General features: G+C 34.2%; 1 pseudogene; it reads right to left on the minus strand.

The window, feature by feature from the left end:
• Positions 1–1,262: 1,262 nt before the first annotated feature.
• LOC133102731 (U2 spliceosomal RNA) lies at positions 1,263–1,375 on the minus strand (annotated as a pseudogene).
• Between the last annotated feature and the right edge of the window lie 10,977 nt (positions 1,376–12,352).

Consider the following 12,352-nt stretch of genomic DNA (forward strand, 5'->3'; position numbering starts at 1 on the left):
AGACTTTTTAATGATAGCCATTCAAACAGTTGAGAGGTGATATTTTATTGTGATTTTGATTTGTGTTTCCCTAATTATTAGTGATGTTGAGCACCTATTGATGTACCTGTTGGCCATTTGTATGTCTTCTTTGGAAAAATATCTATTTAGATATTCTGCTATGTATCGGAAATATGACAATTGACAAGGCCTCTATTCTCATGGCACTTATTATACTGTATCAAAAAATACCCAACTAGTTACACAAAAAATATAAAATTGCAGCTGTGTTTAAGAGCCTCACATATGAGGTGCTCAATACCATTAGGCTGTCTGATGGGGGAGGAGTTACCTAATACATAAGATGGAGGAAACCTTTTTTGAGAAAGGGATTATTGAGCTGAAACTGAAGGATAAGTATGAATTTACTACTAGAAGAAGGAACTGAAGAGTTTGCTCCCTGAATAATATAGTATAAAAGTCTTGGAGCATGAAGAAACTTGGTAAGGTTAAGGGTGTGAGGGCAGCACACCTGTGGCAGAGAGGAAGGGAGGGAGAGACTGAGATTAAAGGAGACAGGTTGGCGCCAAACCATTGCAGAGCATAGAGGGCAGGTAGGGAATTTTCTCTTTATTCTAAGTACAATGAGAAGCCATCAGATTACATACAGCAGAGGGTGTTCATGTTTGGATTTGTATTTCAAAAATATCACTCTGAAAAAAAAGAAACACTCTGGCTCCTTTTTGAAGGACAATCTGGACAGGAGCTGTAACGGAGGCAGGTAGAAGAGTTAGGAAGAGATCTCAGTAGTGTGAATGAGAAAGGATGGTAGGGAATTGGGAGATATGGGGAGAAGTGGTCAGATTTGGTTGATTGTTGGGTTGGTATAGGATTTCATGTAGAAAAATCATATTATTTTGGATTTTGAAAGATATTGCACTATTACCTTCTAATATTCAATGTTGTTGGTGAGAAATTGTGTGACAAGTTGATGATTAAGTTTAGAGTGAAAAAAGAAGCAGTACTCAGATGAAATGAGATGCTATTTCTGAAAAAGACAGGCATGCTAAGTAGACAAAATTAAAAAGGATATTTCTAGAGCACCTGATTGATAGCTTCAATCTAAGTATCTTATATATACTTATATTTAAAGAAGATCAACAGTGCCACAAATAATATTGTTTTAATTTTTCAAGATCAATAATAAGATTCTTTGTGAATTTTTCATTTAAATGGAATTTAACCATTTATAAATTCTCATTTAAAAAGATTCGTAGTGACGTAAGATGTGACAGGGAACATTTTTTTTTTTTTTTTTTACTGATATATTCAGGGAATATTAAACTGATAAGAACAGATACTAAACTTGATCTTAGCCAAAAGGCCTAGAAGTAATATCCAGGGAATATTAAGGTGTTTTGTTCCTTCCTTAAAATTCACCACTTCTTGTACCTGATTTTTAAACATTGTCTGTTTATTGACTATCAAAAATATGTTTTTATTTTATGCTTCCATTGAGAGTTTCAGTGGATATTTTTGAGTTTTAAAATAAAAGCATTCAGTTTCTGAATGAAGGATATGTCTTTTATGAAATAGAGTTTTGTACCTCAAAAGCTTTTTTCTGAAGGGGTTATCGTTTTTGTTGAATTTCTGGGTCTGTTGACACTATACTTCAGATAAGTAATGAGGACCAATTAAATTATTTCCATCATGTCAGGCAATTTATCTTTATAAAGAATAATAGTAAATTATTGCAAAGTATATGAAATTTTGCTTTGACATTTAAAAAAATGTTTATAAAACTGATTATGAATTTTATTTTTTATTTGTTATTCACTTTATTTTAATTTTTTCTTTGAAACATCATTTGGTAACTAGTTTCCTAGAATTGTATAATAGTTTGGTATCACTGATGAATGAATGTTCACTACAACTTGTTTTGGGAAACAAGATTTGAGGAGTTACTTCTTGGGGTATAATAGACTTGTCCTGTGGACTGATGCAAAATGAAATGTGATTGGATTTCTGGGGTCATTGCTTAGTAGTGATGAGGACAACAATTGGACAGCAGCATCAAAGTGATATGTGCTCATTGTCCATCTAAAATTGGCCTATGCTCTTTCTTGATGGCTTATAAATTCATATTTCCTAGAAAATATTTAACAGTATTCTTGAAAGCATAAATCATTTCCAAAAGAATAAATCTGCAGTTATAGTTCCATTTTTTGAAGTCAGTCTTCTAGGCAGACTTCACTGTTTGCAGTCTGTGTGATATTCACCATTTTATTACATACCTTTCAGAGCTGAGAATCCTCATAAATACCCTCTTCTGATGTTGGTAGATTAGTAGTGGCATTTATTTTTTTATTTTATTTTATTTTTTTAACATCTTTCTTGGAGTATAATTGCTTTACATTGTTGTGTTAGTTTCTGCTGTATAACAAATTGAATCAGCTATACGTATACATATATCCCCATATCTCCTCCCTCTTGCACCTCCCTCCCACCCTCCCTATCCCACTCCTCTAGGTGGTCACAAAGCACCGAGCTGATCTCCCTGTGCTATGCGGCTGCTTCCCACTAGCTATCTATTTTACATTTGGTAGTGTATATATGTCAAGGCTATTCTCTCACTTCGTCCCAGCTTACCCTTCCCCCTGCCCGTGTCCTCAAGTCCATTCTCTACATCTGCGTCTTTATTCCTGTCCTGCCCCTAGGTTCTTCAGAACCATTTTTTTTTTTAGATTCCATATATATGTGTTAGCATATGGTATTTGTTTTTCTCTTTTTGACTTACTTCACTCTGTGGTAGTGGCATTTATTGAGATGGTATATATAAAGGACCTGGTATAGGCCAGGTATATAGAATATATGCAATAAATGAATATTCATTGTTAAATTTTATCATTATTTATTAATTTAATTATTTTTAGCAGGTCATAAGGAATTACATATTAATCTTTATTTCTAGCAGTGGGTCAGACAAGATAGCATCACTAAAATCTCTCCTTGAAAATATCTAAATCTACTGACAAAAATTTTAATCATTTTAGATGCATCAATAGCTGACCAGAAGTCAAAGAATATTGAGAAGCCAAAAATTTAGTGAATTTAGTACCCTGAAGTGGTAAACAACTACTAAATCTGAATTTTTTGTTAGGAGCCAAACAGGTGAACTTGAGCTTTTATTTTTCTGGTCATATATGGAAAATGAGGTGTAGAATTCAAAGTCCAAAATGGCCAAAGTTATGGAGTCCAACTGAAGAAGTATTTGCGTAAATCTGAGAGTCAAAATGGCATCATAACCAATGTAAGAGTAAACTTGACCAAACTTACTTTCCAAAAGCATGAAACAGAAGATTGCTTATTAAAACCTTAGAAATGAGTTGCAACAAAAAGAGCTCTCCCCTATCAATACCAGAACTCAAATAACCTTAACATGACCTCTAACCTCTATTCATATGACTCCACATTGAAAGTCTTTTAATTTAGCTTAGAACTATATATATGTATATGTATAACTGAATCACTTTGCTGTACACCTGAAGCTAACACAACATTGTTAATCATCTATACAACAATATTTAAAAAAAAAAAAAAAGAACTAGTTGTTCCTGCTGACTGATGCTACCAGTGGACTTACAGAAACAAATGCAAATCTTGTTTGCAGAAATTTGCCTTCACAAAATTCTCAAGTTATTTCGGTAGAAGGTGTTACATGAAATAGAAGCACATAACCAAAAAGCAAAAATACACAAGGAAATAATATATGATGAGTTTTAGCCAGCAGAAAAAAAAAAACAGAGAGAAGATTCAGAACTGAAAATTAATATTAGAATTTAGCAGATATAGAATATAATTGGATTAGTTTGTTTAAGGAAATAAACAAATTGAAAATATGAGTAAAAACCAAAAAGATGATGTAACATAACCATGTAGGTTTGAAGAAAAATCATAGATTCTATTAATGAAATACAATCATTGAAATAAAAAAATTCAGTTATGATGTAGCTGAATAGTACATTAGTGAACTAAAAAAAATGTATCTGAGGAAATTTTCCTTTATGCAGTGGCAAGGAAATATGATAAATGTGAAAGAGTTTTTGAAAGACATGAAGATATGAGAAGAATGAGGTCTAACTTGCATATAATTAAAATTCTGTGATCAGAAGAGAGGGAGAATGGGGCAGAAACAATATCTGGGAGATAATGGATTATAATTACAAAGAAATTCATTCATTCCATAAATATTTATTCTATCAACTTAGTACTGGGTATATAACAGTGAAACAGTGAATAAAACAGATACAAATCTCTCTCTACCATCTTGGAACTCACAATCTAATCACTAGTAGAAGAGAATCACCAACTGACAGATGCTTTCCTCTTTCCCTGCTGGATGATCCCAAGATGTTTTTCAAAAGACTTTTCAATAAATTTGTAGCCTGGTACTACAGTCAAATTGATATTCTTTGTTTTTTGCCTCAATCTCTCTTTCCATCCTTCCTTTTCCCCAGAATCACACTTCTACGTAAACTACTCATGCACATAGCTTTCTCCGAGGCTTTGCTTTTGGGGAAATCCAGGTTGTACCAGAAGTGACCCTAAAATCTTGACCCTCAGGATGGATTTGGAACTGGATTACTTACAAATTAAATGGCAGTAAAGACCCAATAAATTTAACAGTAAGTATGCTGCTTTGAAAAACAGTATGGAGGCCCATAAAACAGAACTGCCATGGGAATTCCTTGGCAGTCCAGTGGTTAGGGCTCCATGCTTCCACTGCAGGGGACATGGGTTCAATCCCTGGTCAGGGGACTAAGATCCCATAAGCCATGCAGCACTGCCAGGAAAAAAAAAAAGAAGAACTGCCATTGATCCAGCAATCCCATTCCTGAGTATTTATCCAAAATAATTGAAATCAGGATCACAAAGAGATATTAGAATTCCTATGTTCATCGCAGAGCTATTCACAACAGCCAGGGCATGGAACCAATCTAACTGTTCATTGATGGATGAATGGATAAAGAAAATGTGGTCTATACGTACAATGGAATATTTTTCAGCCTCAAAAAAGAAGGAAATTATGCAATATGCAACAACATGGATGATACTTCAGGATATTATGCTAAGTGAAGTAAACCATTCACAGAAGGATAAATACTGCATGATTCCACTTACATGACACATCTAAAATAATCAAATTCTTAGAATCAAAAACTGGAATGTTGGTTGCCAAGGGCTAGATGGAAGAGGAAATGGGAAGTTACTGACCAAGGGGCACAATGTTTCAGTTAGGCAAGATGAATAGGCTCTAGAGATCTTCTGTACAGTATACGACTTATAGTAAGCAATACTGTATTATATGGTTAACATTTTAAGAGGGTAGATCTCATGTTCACTGTTCTTACCACAGTAAAATAAAAATTTTTAAAAAGAAAGCATAAAAACAAAAGGTGAACAGATTCAGGTTTTTCTACCTTTCTTAGTCAATATATAGTCCTGGGAGAATTGATTAATCATATGTAAATGCATTAAAGGAGATTCTTACTTCACACCATACACAAAAATATATAATAAATAGATTAAAATTTCAACAGAAAGGAAAAATTGTAAAACTTTTTGAATACAATGTAGGAGAACATCTTCATATTTTCTGAGTAGGAAAATATTTACAAGACAGAAAATACACAAGCCATTAAGGAAAAATTGATAAAATTTACTTCAGTAAAATTAAGAATTCTTTCCATCTAAACACACCATAAAAATTAATAATATACAATGAAGTGAGAAGATATTTGCAACCTATGTAACTGACAAAGGATTAGCATGCAGAGCTTCTTCAAATCAATATAATCAAAACAAAGAACCCGGTTAAAAAAAATCTTGAATAGTCATTTCACACAGGATGAAACTTAAATGGCACATAAGCCTATAAAAAGATGCTTAACTTCATTAGTACTTAGGAATATGTAAAATAAGTCTACAATGAGACACAGTTTCATGTCCACTAGATTTGCAAAAATATTATACACTTGACAGTATCAAATGTCGGAAAAAATGTAGCACAATGACAAACTCTAATTTGATACTCATAAGGTGTAAATTAGTACAAACACTTTGGAAAACAACTGCACATTATTTAATAAATATGAAGATGAACTAACCCTAAACAAAGCAATTCTACTCCCAATTATAGACCTAAAGAAACTCTTTCAAACATGAACCAGAAGACGTAAGAATTTTCATAGCAAAAATTTTAATGGCAAAACCAAAACAGAACAAAACTGAAAATACAATTGCTCATCAATAGTAAAAGGAAGAAATAATTGGAGTCACCCAAACGGAGTTCATACCTCTGCCTGGTGCCCCGATTTTTGTGCCACAGGTCACCTCTACATCACCTGTCTCTGGTGGCCAGTGGGGCTTATGCTTGTGGGTCCCACAGGATTGTAACCAATAGAGAAAGATTTCTTAAATAGCTGCCACCCCCAGGGCACAATCAGAGGAAACAGAACAAGAGTTTGGTCTTTCTGTGAGGGAGGCCATTAGCTAATTATCATGGCTGTGGCCTGAGAGGCAGGCTTCTAATTAAACACTCATCTAGGGGCTGACTGTAATCCTTTGCAGAGACCACAGAGAGCGGAGCCATCTACAAGGTCACCCTTTGCCTTCTTCCAGAGTGCCAGTGTCTCCTGGAGGGGAGCTTCATATGCATCAGGTATCCGGATTTTTCTGTCTGGTGCCCTGTTTTTTGTTGTTCCTGCTCAGGAGATGCTCCTTGATCACCTGGCTCTGGTGACTGAGGGGCTGGCATTTCTGGGTCCCAAGGGACTGTGGAAATCAGAGAGAGGGCACTTGGTAGGCTCCCATGCCCAGGGCACTGCACAGTCAGTTGACTGGAACATACTGCTGAGTCTTTCTGTGAAGGAGGCCTCTTTGCTTGTCTTGGAGATTCAGCCTGAGGGGCAGGCTTCAGGCTGGCACACCTCCAGTGGCTAGGAGCTGCTCTCAGTGAATGTAGGCTGTGGACAGCATCTTGGTGATCTCCCTCTGCTGCATCTCAAAAGAGAAAGAAAGAAAGAGAGAGGAGAGAGAGAGAGAGGGAGGGAGGGAGGGAGAGAGAGAGAGAGTGGAAGGAAGGATGGAAGGAAGGAAGGAAGGAAGGGAGGGAGGGAAGATGAGAGAGAGAAAAAAAGAACTTTGGCATATCCATGGAGTGGTTTACTAGTCAATAAAAAATCAATTAATTAATTTCAACTATAAGAAACAACATGGATGAAACTTTAGACCATAATGTTGAGCATAGAAAGCCAGTCACTAAAAACTATAAGCAGTATGACTCCATTTATATGAAGTAAAAAAATAGGCACAAGAGTATATATTAAATAATACAGAGGTGGAAAAACTATAAAGAAAAACACAGAAATGATTTATACAAAGGTTAATAATATACATACTTAGAGGAGGGAGATATGGGTATACTTTTGGGGAGGGACACACAAGCCATATAAAAGGTAATGATAATGTCCTTTTTCTTTGGCATTTGGTCATATATCTACATACACACACACACACACACATTTAAATACTTTTATCAACTGAGCATTCAGTAACTACAATTTTTAAAAGAAAAAAATCATATTTGTATCTTCTAAATAATTCTTCTCTTAGGACCCTATTTCATTGCTCTATGGTTTTATCTCTCATGCATAAATTGGCTCTGACATTAAGAAACATCATGGCAGCTTGGGATAATGAAACCATAGAGACCTTGGCAGTAGAGTATAGACAGTTCAACACAATCAGTAGTACTCTAGGTGTCTACATGAGCTACTTATACTTTCTAAAGTAACTAGGGAAAGGATAGTTAAAGTCTTAAAATGACAATATACAAACTTGGAATATTCATTTTTTAAAATTTCCTTTAAAAAATTTGATAAGGGCTGGACTAAATGAGTTGATATAGCATGGGAACAGCTTTGCTGGTACTTTCAAAGTAAGCTTGATTTTTCTCTTATCTTTTAGACATCTATGATGAATCTTAGATGATGAAGATCATTAAGTTTACAATTATGGAATAATTTTCAAGTGCTTTCAAACTAATAGGTTGACACAAGGAATGCAGTTGAGTCCTAGTAAAAAGAAGGGACTTTGTTTTAATCTCTCAAGCAGGCTACTCACCTGTTTAACTTTAACAGCAATCAATGACTTGACTTCTTCATGAATTCTAGAATGTGGAAAATTTATCTGACTTCAAAAACATGGTGAAAATCAATTTTGAATTTTCCCTTAGATCAGGTAAATGTATTACACTGACACTGAAAACACATCTATCTGTCTTTTATTCTGACTTAACCCAACTGAAAAACAAGCAAGTAAATTGAATTCTGAGCTGGGCAGTGAAAGAGAGGCTCCCGTGGTTTCAAGGATTATCTGAAGCTCTTTTTCTTTCTTTAGGAGCCTTGGGGAAGTGGAAACCCTTCTATGTTAGCAACCTTTCCTTTAACTATTCCTTACATTACTTACAAGATCTAATCATTTATCCATGAAGAGCATTTGATCTGGAACCCTGTTTGCTCTGTGTCTCCAAATGCATCAAAGCAACAAAAACTTTATTGCTGATAGCCATATTGGCATATTTAAAATTCTGCTCTTTTGAATGCTCAACTTTTCTTTTTAACCTCATAGTCTTGCAGGTAAATCAAGACTGAATTTCACTTTCAATAGATTGAATTTATAATTAGCCCCAGTAAGTATAGCTTGGCTTAATATTGTCACATATCACTGGGAAAAGATGGTTATGGAGAAGGGCTGGGGGCATATGTTTCAGGGGCATATGTTTCAGGGAAAAAAATCTTGATTTGGAGATAGATGTTATAAAGTAAATGTAGAACATGTCATAGGAAATAACCATTGTTATGTGAGCTGTTAACTTTGCATCACCATCATCCTTCAGCAATATCTGGTTAGTGATAAAGGAAGGCGGGGATAAGGAAAGCATTTTACACTATCCTGTGTATTTACTTAGGTTGCAGGGAAGACCCTGCATCTTTATGACAGTAGCCAAAAAGCTACTCAGTGACTAACAATTTAAAATATTTGTCCTGGAAAATATTTTAAATTCCTTAATACACATTAGCCCAATTTTTAAGTTCAAACCACACTGACATTTTAGATTATGCTAATTTTGGTTTGCTTCCTAAGAATTTTTAAAATAGGGTTTTTTTTGTTTGTTTTGTTTTTAAAGTTCTACTGTGAGCAAAGTAATGATGAAAGCATTGCTATTTGTTTTAAAAAGTTGCTTTAGTTTTGCATTCCATGATTTTTAGATGGAAATCCAAACACAATGAATTAAGGAAAAAACTGGCTTTCTAATAATGTCATTTAAAAAATTAAAGCACTGTCTTCTCTCCAATAAGAATATGCCAAATTGCTTACAGGACTGATCTTCTGAAAAGTTTCCAAAGCTTGATTAATCTTGTCTCATCTTAAAAGTTATGTTTGATTTGTTATATTGGTTAAATAATGTTCACAGTTGTTAATTAAAATGTGCATTAGTCATGTATGTGTTTACCACTGCAAAGAGTGATATTAACTCAAAGACCTTTCCCCTGCTCTATTTTAGTTAGATGAACTACTGTAATTGGATTTAGATTTTGACTGAACATGTTCCGTGGAGCACTCTAAGGCTTGAGACCATTAGGTAAAAGTTAAATAATGATTTTTAAACATGATTAGCTGCTGACAGACAAGTGGACTAAAAACAAAACTAAACACTGCACCATATTTTGTCATACTAGTTTATGATTCAAAAAACAAAAAATGTTTTATCATTTTGATTCTGTCGTGAGTAGGAGCCACAATCATTTAAAGATTCCCAGTTGGGAGCAGTTATAGTTAATGTTCAGCTCATGAGGATGTGAGGATGACTGCATATCTTGGACTTATTTGTTATGCTGGAACTATGTCAGCTTAATAATTGTTCTATAAAATTCATCACATTTTTAATGTCAGGTAGTAACTTGGGTAATCATTTAATTCTTTAAGTTTCTCATGCAAGATATTTATCCAAGATAACAGAAGAATTACATTGGTTCTTGTTTACTTGTAGAACATGATACTTGGTGATAATCATGTAAGAAAAAAGGAGACAAGCAAATTAATCAAGGAAAATAGATATTTCAAAGCTCTTAGAACTGTATGTTATGTATATATATGGGTGTATATGAAATCAGGTTCATTAACTAGTTAAGCTTCCATTAACTAGTACATCCTTTTCACACCAATATGTCTAACATGAAACTATTCCTAAATAAATTAGGGTACAAATAATAATAAAGCTTTAATGAGGAGATAAATTATGATGACTCAGAGTGCTATGATGTTTCTTATATCTTAGTTTGCTATCCTAAATTTTCAGAAAAATATCTTTTTAAAACCTTTATCAAACCAAAGCAGACTCTCCTAACTTTCTAAATTCCAAATGTATGGCTGTTCCTGGCAACAAAACTTTCCTCATTTGACCCACATACTGCATCTTACTGTTTCTCTACTAAGAACCTTTTAAAAATGTGGTTTCTTATTGTAGCCATTTTTTACAACGATACTATACTTTAACAGTTCCAAACTGTACATCCTGTATGAAGCCTCTCCTCTCAGTGGGTTTCTTATTTCTGTGTGAAATTTTATATTTTGCAGTGTCCTGTAAATAAAGATTAAATTCCACCCTTTAAAAAATGCCCTGTTCTTCAGAGTGCTTTTAATGCACTGAAGATATTGGTAAAGCAAAAACTTCTATGCAGATTCTTTTGCCTAGAAGATCCTCTTTAGATAGTCGAGTCCAACATTTTGAAACAAGGTAGAAGCATTAAAGAACAGAAAAAAATGTTGGAATTAATTTTGCTGTTAAACTATTGTTTGTTCAACATTGAAGGTACTATTTTATTAGATCATCTTTTTTTCATTTTAATAACGGATGATTATATATTTCAGCAGGTTACTCTAATAATTTTTGTTCCGTATATAGAGAATGTTGGCACAAATGTGTTTGTTATCAAGATTATCAATTAACCGTGCCTTGAATGCCCTTTTGTCCCTTTGCCACATTAAGATGTATGTTAATATATGCATGGGTATGTAAATGAATGCCGTTATACGAACATCAGTAAGTGGTTTTGTAGTTCAGATCTTTTAAAAATATTCTGCTCCTGGCATAGCTCAATGACAGGTAAAATCTTGGTAGCTCCCAGGAGGCTGGCAAATTTTCATATAAACTGATAGCAGATTCTCCCTTCTTATGCCCTTACTTTCCTTGGAAACATTTTACATTGAGATATAAATTATATAGGGATAATGCTGTATTAGTCACAGCATTACCCCTATATAATTTACACTTTGAATTATATAGGGATAATAAATTCTTGTCACAAAATCTTGTAAGCCTTCATCAAATTCATTGTTGAAATTTGTAATTTTCTGAAAGTATGGAGACTAACATGCATATATGGTTTGTAAGACAACAAAAAGAACTAACTGCATTCAAATGTTTCTAGGTTTCCTTTCTTCACGTGTCTAGTACACATATTTTTTAAAAACCATGTCAGTCTTAAAAACATGAGACATATCACTGGATTCAAATGAGGGTTTGTTCTGTTAACACTTAGCTGTGTCACAGTCATTAACAATGTTCTCTAGCTTCCTCGGGCTATAGTTTTCTCATCTGTAAAATGAGAGACTCATACTCAACAATTTCTAAAATCTCTTCTGCCTGAAATAATTGTCTAATTCTAAATTTTGTGTTCTCTGATTGTAATGCTCAATTAGAATAAGGACTAGAAATTTTGCTTAATATATAATGATAATATCATGATTTCATACCCCAACCTGAAATTTGACATCAAGAAACAGTTAAGTGATTTCTAGTAGTTGACATTTTGAAAGGACAAATGTAAATTACTAACTAAAAAAGAGTGGACTTGATTGTGAAGCTTACTGATTCACAGCATATATTTAATGAAGTTTGAACTAAAGTTTCTGTTGTTGTTTTGCAAACAACCGGAACAGACACTTTTCATGCCCTGAGGCCCTCAAGTTCAGCAGCGGCATTCTGGGGCTGCCTACCCCGTAAAGCCCAGACTGGGCAACAAGCTCTGGGTTTCTAGCCCAGCTTCAACAAGAGGATCTCCATTTTATATGTTCCTCACAACAGCATTTTGCATTCAGTTTTATGTGAAAAGTACTAAGGATCCTAAGTAAAAAAATGAATTGATGTTTAGGAATTATTGTAATAGCCAATATTTAAGTCAGGTGAGTGAGAAAGCCTTTGCTGGGAATGTGTTGCTTCATGCATTGGTGACCACCCTTGTTGGCA

The sequence above is a fragment of the Eubalaena glacialis genome, chromosome 12, assembly GCF_028564815.1.
Source record: "Eubalaena glacialis isolate mEubGla1 chromosome 12, mEubGla1.1.hap2.+ XY, whole genome shotgun sequence".
Lineage (NCBI taxonomy): Eukaryota > Metazoa > Chordata > Mammalia > Artiodactyla > Balaenidae > Eubalaena > Eubalaena glacialis.